Here is a 19,462-nt window from a genome sequence, read left to right on the forward strand (position 1 = left end):
AGTATCAGTTACTAATAATAATAGAATACTGCCTTCTATTTTACAAAAAAACAATAGTATGTGGAAAAAGTATGCAAAGTGCAACATTAACCTTTCAACTGTAGTTAGGGCTTTTTGACTTGTTTGTTTGTTTGTTTGTTTGTTTGTTTGTTTGTTTGTTTGTTTGATTTGTTTACAAGATTAGAGGAACCTAGAACAAATCTTATGCATCAATGTCTGTAGTGTGTGTTTTAGTTGCAAAGTGTGTTGCATTGCACAGTTTGCTTTTGTTTGTCTTTGCATAAATAGTAAGACTAGTAAGTTAGTATGCTATTCTGAATATAGCAAGTCAATTGTTTCAGGTCTGTCTAAACAAATCAGTTGAATGAATGATTCAATGAATCACGCATAAAGACTCTGGCTGAATTCGAAACTATGTAGAACATACTTTTTTACAAAATAAGTATCTACTCAGAGTAGGCGATTTCGGAAGTGTGACTTCTTTCCGCTGTTAAAACACTGATTTGAGCGATTACATGAATGGTGATATATTTCAATAAGTTGTATTGCATTCTCCAACATACAGTACCTTTTCTGCTGTAATCTGTAGTAAAGATGAAGAGATTATCAGTCTACGTGCTCTCTGTGCCGTTTGAACTTAGACGGCTACAGCGAGCAAGCTCTCACTCAAAAAAGAGCGATAAATATTAAAGAGTGCCAAAACTCTGTATAAATTAAATAATTTATGTCATTTATAATAAGGTGACATAGAACATAATGTCACAACTTCACACATTTACCCGTTGGTGTACCTACAAGTAAACTTTATAACAACAAACTTGGACAGATACATGTTGGGTGTTATGGGATGCATTATTTATTGAAAAAAAAAGAGATCAGAGTACTTGTTTGATGATGCACCCTCATAGGCATCTGCTCTTATTTGTTATGTCTACTAGCTGGGTGCATCTCAGAGTTTGTAGAGTAGTTCTTGACTGACAGGCCGTATTTGTCATGCTGTCTGCGGGAGTTCACACAGAGACTGAAATGATGGGAAGGCCAGCGAGGATCCGCAGACTCCCAGGCCTGAATCCTGCTGCACTGATAAGCTGCACCTTGGTGGGCCGAGCCGAGCGTTCAGGTGCCCAGATCAGCAGGACTCAAACAGCATCCATCCTGGCTGCATTTCACTGTTTATTATCAGCTACACACAGAAAGTGAAACCCATCAAGACTAATAAACAGGAACATGCAGAAGCAGTAACAGAGTTTCTGACCTTAAGACACTTTCATAGTTAAAATTCTCAAATACAGACATTTGCAAGTTCTTGCTGTTTGGTTTAAAGGATAGCAAAGACAAGTAGATTTCCGAATTTCGATGTGTTTTAATCAGTTAGATTGAAAAACTTAGACCATTACCCTCGTCGGTCACCATGATTTTGCCAAGTAAGACATACTTTGTTGATCCTGGAATAATATTCCTGTCCCAAAATGTAGTACTTACCCTAACCCTACCCTAAACCTAACCCTACCCATAACTTTTCCCTAAAATCAGAGGGAAATGATAGGTGAATAACACTGATGTAGAAGCACCTCACGCTGGTTCTAAGCCTAAACTTGACATAAACTGTAAACTTGTCCCTCAAATCTGATTGGTTGATTGGAAAGTTGTTCCAGGATCAACAAAGATGTTGATCCACGAACATGTGGTGCTTTGTGTAATCGCGTTCACCACCCTCGCCAACTTGTTTGAAGTCTTTGTTTCATTGAATGGAATATCCACTTATAGCTTTTTTTTTGTAGTCGAACTCATTTCTTTGCCTTTTATATTCAGAGCACATTGAGTCTTGATCTGATCTTATGTTGTTTGACACACTCCAGTTGTGTATCTATATTCATTGAGTCTGACCTTGCATCTTGGGCAAAGTTATGAAGTCTTTTTTGGATGGTTGATTCATGCAATTTGACATTAACTGAGGCTACACTTGCTTATAACTCCCTTTTATATTATCCTGGGGTTCTTTAAGACCTTGGTCATGTTTGGAATGGAACGCTGCCTCTTATTCAGAATGGTGTGCTGATGTTTAAAAAATAGTGAAACGGTATGCAAAATGGTGCATGTGTAATTCAGTGAGTGGCGTCCATTGTCATTTCAGTTATTTTGCATTTATCAAATTGCAATGTGTAAATATCTTAGCACTGGTCAAGTTGAGTGCATTGCATTGTGGGATAAAGTATAAAATACATGCACGGGTTCTGTCAATACAATAAGATTATGTGGATGAACTCTTGCATTGATTGGATGCTTTTATTAAATAGTTGTGATGCCTTTCTATTTATGGATGTCACCATTTTTGATATCAAGAGTTATTGACATTTATTTGCTCTGCATGATGTTGTATGAACAGAATGATTGAAGATGCTTAAACAGTATGAGTAGTATAGTAATATGCTATTGTGTGCACAGTCTTCATCTCTCTGGCTGAAATGGTGGGACGGTTAGTCTAAATTGCTAATGGTTGAAAATCTGGAGTTGAGTGGACTGACTACAAAATGACTTGGAAACAAAACCCTTCCCAGACTCATGGGCAATCTTTTTGTAAGGGCCTCTAAGAGCCCTTTTAATCTCAGCATGATGTACCACACTGAGAATAAACCAGACCGCCTGATGTTCAAACATGGCAAGTTACTCGCAAATTATGTTAGAATCCTTTTAATCCTTAATAGATGAAACATCTGCAATGATTTTGCTGGAGATGTGAAATTATGATGATATTGCAGGGGGTTTTTTTTGCCTTGGAGTTTGACTGAAATTAGTTTTGCAATCTTATTGTATCTAAACGGATGCAAAAAATTCTGCTAAAATTGGTAACTGACACATTTATGTGAATCAAATGAAATTGTCCAGTCAATTCAAAACACAGATGACAAAGTCTTGCAAGGATGAAAATATTTATGTAAAAGTATATGTGTAAATAGCATTAGCAAGTCACTCAAGATCCGCCTCTATATGTACTCTGTGGTATGATGTTTGTGGGTCAATTTGACCCACATATTTTATTGTTAAAGGCAGTTGCACAGAATTTGTCCGTTTCTCAACTATCCTCTGAGGGTATTGACATCTATGCATCTGGAAGACACTTTTATCCGAAGAAACTTATACTGCATTGAAGGTTTACATTTTCTTCAGGTTTTTTGCATTGTTTTTCATTACTGTACACAATCGTAACAAACCCGCCACCCATTTTAAGGCTGCAACCCACCAGTTGGGTCTGAGCAAAACTTTTCGAACTTTTCCAGGTGTTTTCTGCTCTGCATCCTTCAAAAAGCGATCACCACAAGTACATTGCAATATGGCGCATCAGATCATTTCAATCAATATAGTTGTTGCTCTCCACAAAACGGCATAAACATCATTAATACAAATTAGGACAAAAGGTGAGCTTGTCCTTTCCATTTCCATTGACGACGCAATTAGGGGTGTTAAAATATTAATCTGTGTTTGTATGGAGGCCTCAATGGATCGCATGACCTGTTTGTCATAATCCTGCATTCCGAGACTCCAGAGAGAAAGTGAGGCGTGCGCTGATAAAGAAAGAACCACCGCTAATTAAAATGAAGGAGAGGAGAACAGATGGCTTCTTCACAGCTGGAAACTTCACTGTGTCTGGGACAACACCGCCTGGAATACCACAGGGATAAATATGCTGCCCCCTTTGTTTTGCTTTCTGGATGCAGTCACTTTGAGCTAATGCCCTTTGAATTTCCCTACAAACCACGACCAACTCGGAATACTTGATCAGGCATTGAAACGTGTCTGCGGTGCAAATGAATGAGGTGATTATGTTTTAAAAATCATCATTCCCAAAGAAACGGCGCAAGACTGCATCGGTTACTGCTAACGAACGCAACCATTTGTTTTCCATTCCGCGTCACTTTTTCTGGGAAATTATTAGAGCAATATCTTCCTTACTGACTAATGCATGCACACATTATGCACTTGAGAGAATGGTAATAAACACTTTGAAAGAAGAAGCGTGATTTCCTTTCGCCTTGCGTGGTTGTTTTGGCTGTAGGCGTTTTTCACTCCTCTCAAACGGCCTTTCCAACTTCATTCAACTGCTTCAATTTGACACTTTACTTGATAAGGCACCAAAAAGTGAATTTCTCGTCGAGTAGCCCTTCTCTGCTGTTTTTTAGCTCATGCTGATTTCTTTTAACTCAAAATTCAGGTCTAGTATGTTAGTGTTTTCTGTATCAGGCTTCTTAACTTCCAACAGTTTTGCAGGTGAGTAATGCTGTGCTGGTCTCAGCTAAGCCAGCGTGGGTTTTTTGCATGCTGGTCTAAAGGTCTGTTCACACCAAGCATGAATATTTGTATTTTTAATGTCAATAAAAAATAATTTATTATGGGCCTGTTCACACAGATGCTAAAAAAGGATCTGCTAGACAGGAGGGAATTGCTAAAAAAAAAAAAAGGGAAGTTTAATCCATTAATTATTGTCCAAATAATTTAACTTTTATTTAGGCCAAGGTTCCACAGGGTTTGTGCTTTTGTCTCTGTGCATATGATTCAAATCACACAAAAAATAAAAATAAAAACAATCAAAAAAATTAAACACTTACCTAAAACGTATATAATATTTTATTTTTTTACCAGCATGTGTTGACCATTAAGCAACTTTGAACATGAGAATATGTTGTTGAATGTATTGAAATATGAACTTAAAATCTCAGGGTTCGACTGACAAAATTGTTTGGTAAGCCCTAATTTAGGCTTATGAAAAACTTTTTTGCACAAACTTAATTACTGTAGTACCATCCGATTGTAACAATCTGTCCTTTGAAGGTGAGTTGACAGAGCCCATCTGCAGTTTATTAACATAAACTAAATACACAATAAACAAAGACATGAACCATAACAGAGACATAAGCTCGGTTACACAAACAAAGTTAGACAAGAAACAATGGTAATATGAGGGCTATATACACAAATATATGCACAATGATGAATGACTTAACAAGACACACCTGAACACAATGAACCAATAAACCAATAAGAGTGGGACACATGAACCAAGGGAACCAATCAGAACATGACACATGAGACTAGGGAAGCATATGACAGGATCACATGAAATCACATGACTGACCATGACAATTGGAAAAACTTTGTAATTAAATTACATAAATCTGTATTCTAAATTTGATTTTTGATCAGCACGGACTTTTTTTACAGGTGTGAATTTTGTGTTCAATCCTCACTCAAATGCAGCAACAGATCCCATCAGATAAACAGTTGTTTATTATTGGATAGCACTTGCTCATTAGCGTTTTTGCCAGACAGCTACACAAACAAAATAAATGAGCTCTATCATTTCAAAACAATCCTCTTCTCCTCCGCCTGCTGGTTTTAATAGCTTCATATACAGTATATGAAGATGTCCCTGAGGGACCGTACAGAAGCATCTGCTCGCTCTCCGATCTTTTCGCTAAGAGAAGGTCAGGCGCTGACAGTGAGGACGCCGCTTGCCAACAGAGGCGAAGTAAGAACAGTATCTGACAACACTCGAAAGCCCTTATTGTCTTGGGTTTTCCCTTCAGTCCGAGCTTCAGGAATAGCCCTGCTTTTTCTCAGCTTACATCAGATTCAGATTTCAACAGCTAGCCATGGAGAAAAATGTGGAATTCTTTCTTTGTGTTTTTAGTTCACACATGATGATACAAAAACGTGCTTCAAAGTGTTCATAGTATTTTTTAATATCCAAATTAGTTTAAATTTTCAGTTTACTGTTTAATTGTAATTTTAGTTAATTTAATTATTTATTGTGTTTTTTATTGTTTTTATGTAGTCTATTTAGTTGTTAATATGTATTTCATTTTTAGTTTTTGAAATTTTAGTACTTCAAATTAAACTAAACGAAATGTTGCATTGGCAAATCGCTGAAATACAATACGCTTACATTTTTTTTAATGTTATTTTATTCCAGTTAACATTTTCAATGTAATTTTAGTTCAAGTTTTAGTAATGTTGTTCTCAATTTTATTTGATTTTTAGTAACACAAGGGGTTTTATATATTTTATTTTATTACGATTAATGTTAGTTACCTTTCCAATTGATCTGGAATGTAATTTTCACATGATAATACAAGCAAATCCCACAGACTTGCATTGAAAGTGGGACATGATGAGCCATATATCTAGAGACCAGAATATTACAAAGACTTGATGGTGGGATTTTTGACTTTTTTGAACAGCCACCCACTCTAAAATCCGCTCACAGCATCCTAGCATTGTGGCTGGGAGTTTTGCATGAGCAAATTTTCTTCAGAACATGCAAAAATTGAGTCTGATTACAGAAAACATCAACGTTTTAGCAACCGCCTATTGTTCAAACTGTATTCATGCAGTTGACATGTAATCACGCTTCTCAAAAGATTTCCTGCTGAAGAAAAGGAACGGTTATTAGCTTTCCCTGGAAACGCTTCGCTGGCCAGAGATGCTCTTTCATAGGACTGATCCATTTTGATCAAGCATCTTCTTATCTTCAACAGCATGTGTTCTGCCGTGGGCATCTGTTTAATAATGGAAAATGAATCGCATTTCCTAAGTGCGGCAAAGGTGTGATTTATAACTGTGTTCGTTTCCCCTTCCTTCTAGGTAAACCGTGTTTCATTGTTGGGTTACGAGGTTAACACTATAATAACTTGTTTGATTCTTATCAAAGCAGCAGCTAATGAGCTGGTTTCATCGTCATACTGGCAAGTGATATCAAACGCCTTCTTTGAAGTCCACTGACTTCATTACGAATAAAATCGAGTGGGTCGTGATGGGGAACGCTTCGGCCAGAACTGCTGAATGCTAAGCAGATACTGTAGGTGGTTTCCTACAGGGAAATAAGGAACAAGTCAATGAACATTTCCCGTGGACGTGTTTCCTTGGCTATAGGCCTTGGGTTGATCATTTTGGTGTTCAATGGGCAACATTGTAAGAGGTTTAACATTGCTCTATAAAAAAAAATGTATACTTAATTCAGAGTTCTAATGGTCATGAAAAAAGGAATGTTTAAAAAAAGTATTATTTCTCTAGTATATACATATCAATAGACACTACTGTGCAAAAGTTTGGAGACTGTAAGATTTTTTTAATGTTTTTGAAAGAAGTCTCTTGTGCTCACCAAGGCTGCATTTATTTGATTAAAAATACAGTAAAAACAGTAATATTGTAATAATATTATAACTTTTCTGGGCGAATATATAGTAAAATATAATGTATTCCTGTGATGAATTTTCAGCATCATTTCTTCAGTGTCACATGATCTGATTTGCTGCTCAAGAAACATTTCTGATTATCAATGTTGAAAACAGTTGTGCTGCTTCATATTTTTGGGGAAACCATGATTTAGTTTTTCAGTATTTTTTGACGAATAGAAAGTTTTAATGCATTATTTTTTGGTTAAAGTATTAATTTCTTACAAATCATCTTACTGTCTTCAGACTTATGATTTCTGGTTATAATTCATTGGATAGATTTGCTGTTGGGGAGTTTGTGTTTAGAAAAATCTGTTCAAAATGCATAGTTATGTCTGATTTGTGAATCCATCGTTAATCTTTATTTTACAGTAAGTGTACTTACAGTGTACTTACGACTGGCTAATATAAGGTAACTATACATGGGTTAAGGTTAGGTTTAGGTGGTAGGATCAGGGTTAGTGACTTATTACCAGTTATTGTAATTACTATAAGAAAATAATATTTATGTGTGGTACAGGACTGTTAAATAAAGTGCTACCAAATCCATTATTTTAAATGAATCAGAATGATTCAAATAGTCTGCTTTTTCAAATTCTTTCCCCGTTTTTGGTTCACCTTGACTAACATTTATAAGATGCCATGTAGACTGTCTTCTTTAAAGTTGAGTTAGGTCAGATGGTTAGCGGGAGGTACATAAAGGATAAAGTGAAAGGTCAGACGCTGGAGGAGAGTCTGTGCCCAAAGCAAGGTCATTCCAGAGGTCAGAGGTCAGGAAAGTCAGACTGCTGTTGGGTAAGAGGTGGTCAGACAATGTTTCTCCATGCATGTCCCTAAAGTAGAGGTCAGCAGGATTTTCACCTGACGTGCCCTTTTTTTTATCTCCTGGCTCAATATTAAAGACCATGTATGCTGGGTTAATATTATTATCTTTGAGATTCAACATCATGGTATTATTCTGAGATCAAAAAAACAGACCAAACTTGATCTTTCTTGCTTTTGTGCTATCGAATCCTCTTCTCTTAGGGTGCTTTCACACCTGCCTCATTTAGTTTGTTTGAATCGCAGTAGAGTTCGTTTCCCCCTTGGTGAGGTTCGTTTGGGCAGGTGTGAATGAAAGCAGCAATCGCACTTGGGTGCGCACCAAAAGCGGACCAAATAACTCGCTTTCAGGCGAACTCTGGAGCGGTTCGTTTGTGGTGAGAACGTGATCCGACCTCGAACAGACCCAACTGCCAAAGAACTGCGCATTTTTGGACTAAACCAGCTGCCGTAGCTGCGCTGTGCATTATGGGATGAGGACTAATGTTTGTTGACAGTTTGCACTAGCATGGCAGCTCGCGGACAAACGTGGAGTTATTTCAAATATTAACATTATTTTCAAGCCGCATCCTCGCTTCATTCTCAAATGTTATTGTTTGCCTAAAGTGGTGTAGACAAACTATATAATAAATTATGACCAGGGATACAATCAGCTTCATAGTAAAAAGTTGTCTGCCGGATTTTCCTCCTCTTTGTTAACTTCCAGGAGCTCTGGAATTTTCCCGTACGTTAATTCTGACCAATCGAAGTGCAGTTACCTCTGGCCAACGAGTGATGTGGATGTTGTCAGGTGACTGCATTTTGGTTCGTTTCATCAACTCATCATCTGATTCGGACCAGAGCAATCAGTGTGGTGTGAAAAGGAACCAAACCTCCTGAGATGATACAAAGTATAATTTTTCGCCCTTAGTCCGGGCCAAATGAACCGAACTACAGATGTGAAAGCACCCTTATTGTCTAAGGTTGCCGATACCGTGTCCTAAAGGAAAGATTTATGGAAACAGGGACTGAATGCAACAAAGAACAGAGGTGCGTTTCATTCCTCTTCCTATATCGAAATGACATGAATCCGTATATCATAAAAAACTAATTAGCACTAAATGTTGGGACACTGAAGACCTGGGATTTGATTATGAGGTCACATTAACATCAGATGACTATATTTCTAGACCAGATTTGGTGCTTGTCCTCCATTTCTGAAGACTTGAGAGGCTGAAGACAAGATGCTATTTTAGGTTGAGTGAAGCAGCCGATATGTATTCTAGAATGATGCTTGAAGTTAATTCTTTACTTTTTGTAATTAATCATGTCAGATGTTATACTTTTTGCAATTAATTATGTCAGATGTTATATTTCACAGTTACATGGCTGACTTTACTGCAACTGTTTTGTCCTTTTTTATAACAGGTTGAAATAGTCATGACTAATGATTTATTTGACAGCTGCATTATAAAATAACACAAACAAAGATTTTTTAACGATCATGAATGAGAAGCTATCCACGTCGTGATATTCTTTGAAGAAATCACCGGCGCTCCGTTGACTAAAGTTGAGCCCACGGGGCGTTCTCTAACAGGACCGTTACTCATTTATGACAGCGCGGCATGGCTTCATTTCATCCTGCTCTTTTAATGTTCTGAAAGACGCATCGCTCCCCTCAGCATCACATCAGTGTGGAGACGTTGTCGTTGGGAAAGTGACACTCAGATGAAACATTAGAGAGATCAGCATGTAGCTTTCAGCTTCTCTTCTGTCGTAGAGTCATGATTTAACTATGCATATCAACAGGACGTCTTCGATACTTGTTAGTAAACCATTGAGTCGTTGACTAAATGATGTGTTCTTTGTAGTTACTGTTACATGCCTCACCTGAAACCACTCAAAGCATACTCATCTGTCAGTGCAACCCGTCGAGATCTCCTTAATATCTCAATCCTCTCTTCTAGACTGCAATGGAGCGCAAAACTTCTCAGATGTTAGTGTTTCTGTGCTTAGATTTACTAAGATACAAAGTTTGCAATGAAAAGTCAGAAGTCTCATTATGAGCTCATCAACATTTCTCATCCCTCATGGGTTTTTCACAGCGATGCCATAGAAGAACAATTTTTTGGTTCCCCAAAGAAGCTGTCAGTGATCAGTTCTTAAAGTGCCCCGATTATGCTATTGTAAAAGTTCCTCTTTTCTTTTCTTTTTTGGAGGTCTCTTACAACAGGTTTACATGCATCCAAGGTTAAAAAACAATTTTCTCATAATATACATTGCACATCACCTAATTTCTCAAAGAGTCGGTGTGAGAACGGTTTGTTCGAAGATTCAGTCTCTAAACGCCTCCTTTCTGTGAGCCTGCTCTGCTCTAATTGGTCAGACGGCCCAGTCTGTTGTGATTGGTCGACCGCTTAGAGCACGTGTCAGAAACATAAAATCTATTACCATATCTGAATTTCAGCTCTGGATCTTCCTTAACACTTGATACACAGTGATATGAACAGTATAATGATGGCATCCGTTTTTTTATGTATCAATTCCAGCGTCAGATTCTTTTTAAGTGCTTCAAAGTGGATTGTTAGACAAGCATCTTATTGAACATAAACCAAACTCTTCCAATCTCAGATACAAATACTGTGTTTGAGGGCAGGGCAAAGAAGACGTTGTTCACGGGCAGCCAATGAAGACTGTGGGCGGGCATTGTGCAAATTTGTTACATATAACAGGAATTGTTGACGACTGTCACAGTTTCATTATCGATTCTTTCTTTTAAGAGACCAGAACTTTATGTGTTGTGTACTTTGATCTTTAAAACTTTGCAGACCTTTTACATTCACAAACAGCTATATTACACATAAATGGAAGATAATATACGAAAAAGCATAATAGCTGCACTTTAAAAGAACCCTTTATATATATATATATATATATATATACAGTATATGAGCTCTTAGACTTTAATTTCATGCAACCACACACATTTGAGTCTCACAAGTTTCTTTTTTATTTTTCCTCTACTATTCTCATGTAGACTGACACGAACATATTGTAATGCATGACGGGGATTGGGGGAATTAGGAAGATAACAGCAACAACTTTTGGAGCCTTTCATGTAAAAACTTTATAAACAACGTCTTGTCACTTTCTTATAAATTATGCAGTCTATACTGCTGCGTGCTTGTCAAAGTAATCGTCACAGTGCAGTTGGTGTTTAAGACGTGTTTTTTAACCTTTCATGTAGAATATTACACAACGACAACTTTCCAAAAGTAAACTAATTACCATCCAAAAATTAAAACAATATTCCCCACCAAACTCTGTTGTAAAATTGCATGCTGCCCCCTGCTTGTCCAGCTGACAACCTTGTGAATTATTTCAAACTTATCTTGTTATTTATTCAAGATTGAAAATAGGATCTACCAGGAGGTTTTAGTGACGGATGAAGACAAGCACGGGTTAAAGGCTGTCAAACTGACTGTAAGCCGAGCAACATGGAGTCATATTTGTATGAGATGTCGTAAGACAGAACTGTACAACACCCACAACAACAACAACTGAAGACTGTTTGTTCTGGGTTTGTTTTTTAGTTTTAGTTTTTCTGCTTGGAATGTGCAACATCTCAATATTGTTGCATTCTCTTCATATGTCAGTGGCCTTCTGTTTTTATATAAATAATAACTGACAGATTACTTTAAACGTAATATTTCTCCAATGTCTGCATTTCTACAAACACATCGTTTGAATTACTAGACCTACAACGTTTACCAAATGTACAGTATTTAACCGAACAATACTGTATCCCAGAATCAACCAATATATCATAATATTATTTATTTATTCATTATTTATTTACACTTTACTAAAAGGTTAAATTTTTTAACATTAGTTAATGCATTATGACTCAGTGACGCATTATGAACAGTTTGCCCAGCAACTGTTTTACACATATAAGTAAGTAACACATATTTACACATACTGTTTTACACATTAAACATGTAAGTACGCTAGTTATTCCATTGCAAACAGCAACATGAAGGCTGGTGAGTTCTAGTATTCCCAGTGTCCAACATGTGGCATCCCGTATCCCAGAATAACCTGAGCAACTTCTGCATTCCATCCTGAGCTCCTTTAAACGCACCACTAGGCAACACTGCCAGTCCTGATCTCCAATTTATCTGACCTTTGTTTGCTTGTGTGTTTACAGACCATTGCCTTTATGGGTGGTGTTAATTTTAGCTCAGCGTTCTGGGAAGCCTTCAGGTAGCCAAGGACAAACCTGAGCACTCAAAGTGATATGCACATAATATTCCCCGACGTCAAGACATGAGTAAATTATATATAGAATGTCAACACGTAGACTTTGATGCCGTTATTCTTCAACACTGGACTCAAGAAGTCATTTACAGGGTCGTTATCGTAAACTAAAATTAAAACTAATATTAAAAATGTTTTGTAGAAGTTGGCAGGAAACTGAAGTATGGTGACGTATGGTGAGCGGCCCCTAATTTAATAACAAATGATCATTTAGACGGAAGTGAATCAATCAAAACTAACTTTAGCTGGAAAAAACATTTTTCAAGAGCCACTATAAAACCAAACCAATCTCTGTTACTTTAAATTATATGTTTATCTCTGTAAAGCTGCTTTGAAACAATCTACATTGTTAAAAGCGCTATATAAATGAGGATGACTTGACTTGACTTGACTTGACGTATATTTGAGTGAAACCGCTTCTGGAACAAGAAAAAATGTGGGCGGGGCTTAATTTTGTCTGTGGGGAATTGATTGAATGGTTGTGGTTTGCTATTGGTGGATCTCGTGTGAGTGACAGGTTGCCACTGGTAACACTGGTCACATATGAGATCTCCTTAATGTCTCAGTTGTGTCTTCTACACAGCAAGAAAGGAAAATGAAGATGTTTTCTGAAATCTGAGAAAAATACCTCAGTAATCTCATATGTCTCAGTTTAATTCGAGATCCCATCAATGCAATCAGATTTTCCAAAATACCAAAGTCTGCAATCAAAAGTAATTTTTCATCAAATTCTCAGTAGATTTTCCCGTTATTCTATGCATATTTATTTATATTTCTCCTAATACAGTAGGAGAAACATCAGAGACAAAATAACTATGAGCTATGAAGTGTAAAGATATGAACAATATACAAACAATTAAAATATCTTTTCATCTGTCTTGATCATGATAAGGTGAAATATATTCTGAACATTTACAAAAAGGCCCCGTTGTACTGATAAAGCTTTTTCAATCAAGTCGCACGTCTCATTCAAGGTGAGATGTTCACATCATAAATTTGTGCTTTATCTGCAGAAACAATGTTTTAACAGCTGTTGTGTATTATAGTGTGTTACAAGACAGCTGTTTCATTCTCCAGTTCTTCCAAGTGTGAACTTTCACAGCCGTGTCTGTGAGAATTAAACGTTTCATCCTCTTTATTTATGGTCACGTCTTATTTAAACCCAGAATGCTACATTAAGTGTTCAAAAACCTGTGAAAGAGAACAGAAAGGATCAGACAAATACGTTTTTGATTTCTAAAACAGAATTGTGCTGTTTCACATGTTGTCGCATTTCCCCTGGCAGTGTTTGATATGAACTACAACACGTCAACACCTGTCTTATTACACGCTTCCTTGACAATCCATTTTGCACTGTACGTTACTGTACTGTACTGAAGCAATGTCATTTTCCAGTAGAGTTAGTTTGAGTTTAACATGTTGCAAGCTAAAAATGTGATTTGCATTGAATTTAAGCACTGCAGCACTTTTATAAGCCCGTTTTTGGTTTGATTTAATAATATTTTTCAGTATTAAATAATACTTTTTATTGCTCTTGCTTTGATTTTTTTCTTTCATTGAGCTCATCACATCTTGTTTTTTGAACATGCAACTGCCCTAATATATGCAGCTCACTAGGACTTTATGAACTTCAGAGAAACGTGTGTCTAAGATTACAAAAAGTCAAGTAGATCTGCTTTCCAATGCCAGAGATTGTTGAACCAGAACTAATATGAGAATTTTCTTATTTTATATCATGATATTTTTATTTTATATTCTTTCACTATATTCTTTTTGCATGTTAGAAGCTTAAATGTATTAACAGTAGTTAATGCAGTTGGTATCATGAACTAACAATAAAAAATAATTTTACAGCGTTTATAAATCTAGGTAAAATTTGTATTTCTACCTATACATATTCTACAATTTCCAGTTGTGTAAATTAACACTAGTTGCTGTATTATGCACAATTTTTTTTATCACATTTTCTTAATCAGTCCACCAAAACATTTTTCCACAAATTGAATAAAATTGCAAAACAGCCAAATGGATGATAGATTCATTTTTTCCATTAAATCGATAACTAAACACTCTATGCTGAATTAACATGCTTTTATGTAGGGAGCTTGCATGCTTTTGGACAGAGTTTATGAACTTCAGAGAAACATGTGTCTATAATTGCATGAGTCATTTAAATATATGAGCAAAGGTCAGTGAAGGATATATAATGCATTATGGTGCATGCACACCAAGTATGGATATTCATGTATATATATATTTTTTTATTTATGACACTGCAACATTTCTCACATGCTCTTTTAACCCTGCAGAAAAAAACGACTTAAATTAGCCAAAGATGTTTTGTTGAACTGTTTTACCTGCTAGACTAGCTGATCTCCTAAAACTAAGTACCTAAAACCATGAAAACCCCATTAAGCTGACCAGTTTAACCACTGTGAGCCAGTTTAAGCTGTTTGTTTGCCCCATCAGGATGAACGACCTCTGCTGTTTATGACTGCCTCGTCATTATCATTTGTCTTGTCAGCATGTCGACCTGTTGACTGAGCAGCTTGAAGAGATATATGCCTTGGCATCGCTGGTTATTTCTTCTAAAGGTGGAACGGTTGCGGATCACGTCAACACGCTTTGAAGAATCAGCCTCGGCTAGTTGGGATCATCATAATGTTCTCTCGCATTCAGTGATTTGGTTCAAGTATTTTGTCCTTTTAATTGGCAGTGTGTTTAAGCATTATCAGAAATTTAGACAGAGATGCTGAAGTCCTCGTACGTTGTTAGTTTTCTTTTCTCTGAGGAGTGTAGTGTTGTTCCGTTGTGTTTATCGTTCCTCTGAGAGGACTCGCTTCTAGAGACTTTTCTCTTTTAATTGGATTGGATTCTGTATTGGCCTCATTATTTCGGCTAATTAAGATTTAGCTCTGTGGCATCTTTTGTCACCATGGTGTAAGTGATCCACATTGATTTTATTCGGTCATCTCTATTCAGATTGTTTTTGCCGAGGATCAAAATCCCAAACCGGCTTCTAAAATTCTGATAGATTCAAATTAATGAGCTTTTCTTTGAGAAAATGTAAATCATGTAAATATATGCATTGTATTCACACCCACTGTCACATAAGCATCACAAAAATATGATAACACAATATCATACATATTTTATGAGCAGTCACACAGCATTAGCATGTTCAACTTTACCTCAGTATATACAGAAAGTCTCAACTTAGTGTCACAGATTATGAACTGAACTTTGTCTGGGTCAAACTAAACTGAATAAACAATGAAGCTACAACCTTAGCCTGAGTTAATCTGATGTACCTTTGACTAATGAATAGAACAGTAAAGTTATCTATCAATCCAATCAATCAATCAATCAATCAATCAATCAATCAATCAACCAACCAATCAATCAACTCATCCATCAATCCATCCATCAATCAATCAATCAATCAGTCGTTTTGTCATTCTATCTATCTGTCTATCTATCTATCTATCTATCTATCTATCTGTTGTTTGTCATTCTTTCCATCCATCCATCATCTATCTTTCCTTCTGTCCGTCATTTTGTGGTTCTATCCGTCTATCTATCTGTCTGTCTATCTATCTATCTATCTGACGTTTTATAATACTTTCTCTCTGTCTGTTTGTTTGTGTTTGTTTGTTTGTTTGTTTGTTTGTTTTTTAGTTGTAGAAAACCTTTTAATTTGTAAATAATTTAACAAATATTTCAAAATAAAACAATGATTTGATTTTTTTTTTTATTGTTCAGTATCCTGTCAATTATATAAGTAGTTAGTCATCCAGCACAAAGAAAAACATCCCAGTTCCCTTATTATATCCTCTTCTGTCTTCCAGCTGTTGATTTGAGTCCAGCTGATTGCATAACTGACTTCCTTCCCACCGGACAGTCAAACCGTGGTGAAGACATCACTGTACACAGACTGCGGTTGCATCATCCCGGTGTGTGTGCCGTTGCAGAGAAGCCACTACATGCGCTTGAGTGTCTAGTTGGAAGAGTGCCATTCAAATTCAGTGATTCATACCGTTGTTCAAATGGATGGAAAATAGGGCCTGCTTGACCCAACATGTTATTTCTCCCTTAACACGTTGGCATGTTGTCAGGAATGTATTGTTAGTCTATTATGGCATACAATATGAATCAATCTAGTGACAACACACTTATTTCCCCACCCTGAATAGGAAAACGGGGTAGTCACAATACGAACAGCATCATTCTTCATTCGTGCACGAGAACGACAAGTCGTATATCTGCGATAGTGGGACGCATCTCCGCGGAACCGCTTCCAAGGGCGTCTTCATTCAATTCCTGTGCTTTTACATTCTTCCCCTCCTCTACCAGCACGGAGTCATTGATGATCGCTGTGACAGAGGTTGACAGGTGAGAGTTGCAGCCTGACAGACGTCGCAAAGGGGGATGATTGAGTTTTGACGCTTTCTGGAAATCATGCTAGTGTTGCAAACACGCTGCTAACTGTAGCATGCGTAATCTCCCCTGGCAGGCGGCGAGACGGTTCAGAGCGTTTATCTACAGGAATGTGTGGCCTGACTCACGCCGTCTCCACACGAGAAATGGACAAAGCTCTGAAAGAGTCGTCCGAGGATGTGGAGTTGGTTTTTGGGTCATGGAAAAGCTTCGCTCTAATGCACGACACGGGCCAGCGAGTTTGCTTTTTCCGCCACTGTTTCTCTTTCTTTTATCCTGTCCAGATGAGCATCAGGTTCACTCGGAAAGAGGCTCGCGCTGGCAGAATTCCCAGCGATGGTCAACAAAGGTTGTTGATGCTGTTTTGTGCAGCAAAGAAGCCTCAAACAAACACGACTTGACGTTTGTTGTGCCTGTTCTGGGGCAGCCTGTCCCAGATATCCAATCCTGTCCTGTGGAGAAACTCTTTCTTTTTGACTATGTTGTCTTGTCCTATAATCTTTTATTTTCTGGGAAGCTCGTGTGCTTTTTGCATCCCTCAGGCATGTTGATGTTTTAAACCTTCCGGAGGACTAGCAAACGTGTCTGTTACCTTTTCACAGAGGAAGATGTGCAGTGATATACATGCCTTGCAAATGCATTTAGGACTAGATATTTGAAACGAAATCATCCACATTAGGAATAGTTTATAGTGGAAATCACACGAATAAATCCGACAGCTTCCAGGACCAATAGTTAGTGCAAGTACGTGACTTTGAATACTTCTAGCAATGCAGGCACTTTCGCAGAAATTTGAACTCAGAGCATCGCCATCCATTTCTCAACTTGATGTTGTTTTTGGGGTCTCGACCTGTGGTTAGAAGCAGAGTTTCTTGTTTGCATGACATGTGGACTTAATAAATAATTTCTTGAGCAAAATAAGCAAGCTGACATTCAGTACAAACCAATATTGAATATATACACATTTTATTTACGCTTTTTTTTAGTTTGTTAAGAGATTTAAAGCACCACTAAAAAATGCACATGTGCGTAAGAACGAGCCTATGATTGAATCTGGAAATAAAGCAAAGTAACAAAATTAGAATTAGTCCTCAGATTCCATGTCCGTAATTTCTAGTAAAATTCTGGCATTAATTCGATCTCAAATGGATTAATTAAAAAAAGTTACTACTCCACCACCTGCATGACATCATTAACCAATGTGGTTAAACAACAAATTTGCGATAATACGGTTTCGGGAAAAAGTCATGACTGGCTAGTGGTTTTATTCAATGATGCATCGTATTATGGTTGTTAAGAACCAAGTAACGCCATTGTATGCAAAACACGCCCCTGTTTAGTTCCGGTCTCTATTAAGCCCCGCCTTCTGAAAATCACACTGTGATCTGATTGGTCGGCTGGATCAGTGTGTTGTGATTGGTCAAGCGCTTCAAACATAGTTGAAAAAGTTCAAACACTTACTATAACCACCAGTTTAACGCACTACTAAATAACTCAACCAGGCCCCGCCCCTTTATTTTGCATTTTAATTATTTAAATGAGGAATATTGTGACGTGTTCGTTCCCGGAAGAAAACTCAAGACTACAATGGAGGCGTTTCAGGGAGTTCAGAAACACTGACACTGATATAGAGAATAACTTTGTAACTTTTCTGAGCTTTTTCATCCTAAAACAGCAACATTTCACATAAAGACATTGAACATGGAAAAAAGCATAATGTAACGCCTTTTAAAGCCCCATATCTTAGTTCGCTTTATAGCTGCATATTTCTGTAATTGTAAACTTAAGGTTGTGATGCATGTGAAAAAAAAAGTCCCACAAGACATTTAACTAATAATTTAACTGATAGATGTAATGAGCATTGATTCTTCAATGTCGGGTTGTGTGGCTTGTGACCTTTCCTGTTAAATTAAAAGTCATCCATCAAAATCATTCCTGTACCGCTTGCTCCATCCGATTTTCTGCTGTATGCTTTATGAGAAACACATTATCAATAGATATTAAAGAACTATCATTTGTATGTTGATGCTATTTTGATAGACAGTTAACAAGGATTTGTTGCTCAGAATTTCGAACATTTGTGATTTATTTTGTTTTAATGATCACCTTTGTCTCACGTTTCTTATGAGAAATAATAATACAAATGAAGTAAACTGTTGACCATGAGTGTTCAGCTCTATAAAATGCTAAAACCAGAAAAGTCATTTGATCTTGGAAGAATTTAAATTGTTTTGAATTTGTTGGTGCTATTTTGATGGACGGGTAACAAAGATTTATTGCTTAAAATTGAGTTAATAAGCAGAAGTATATTTAGAAAAGTCTCAATTTGTCTCAAATGTCATTGATGTATAGGAGAAACAATTCAGAATCTAATTTGTAAATGATAAAATCATATAAAACCATTTCATCTTGGAACATTTTGAGTTTAAATTGAAATTTCATGTTTTATTGCAGACTGAGTACGAGTCTTAAAGTAGTGTTATTGTAAATATGCTGTATAAGCAAAAGATTTGTTTCGATTTGATCTTTTTAAGCTCATTGCTATCTAGAAGAAACCATTAAGAATCTCATTCATGATTTTTCTCTGTCCTACAGGACATATGCAACCATTATTGCAAAAGTGAGAATCGTCCAGTGTTGCTTGAGACTGAGCGCTGCACACAACCTGCATTTAC

Source organism: Siphateles boraxobius, unplaced genomic scaffold (assembly GCF_051911475.1).
Source record: "Siphateles boraxobius isolate OS27281-9 unplaced genomic scaffold, OSU_SipBor_1 53, whole genome shotgun sequence".
In the NCBI taxonomy this organism is placed as follows: domain Eukaryota; kingdom Metazoa; phylum Chordata; class Actinopteri; order Cypriniformes; family Leuciscidae; genus Siphateles; species Siphateles boraxobius.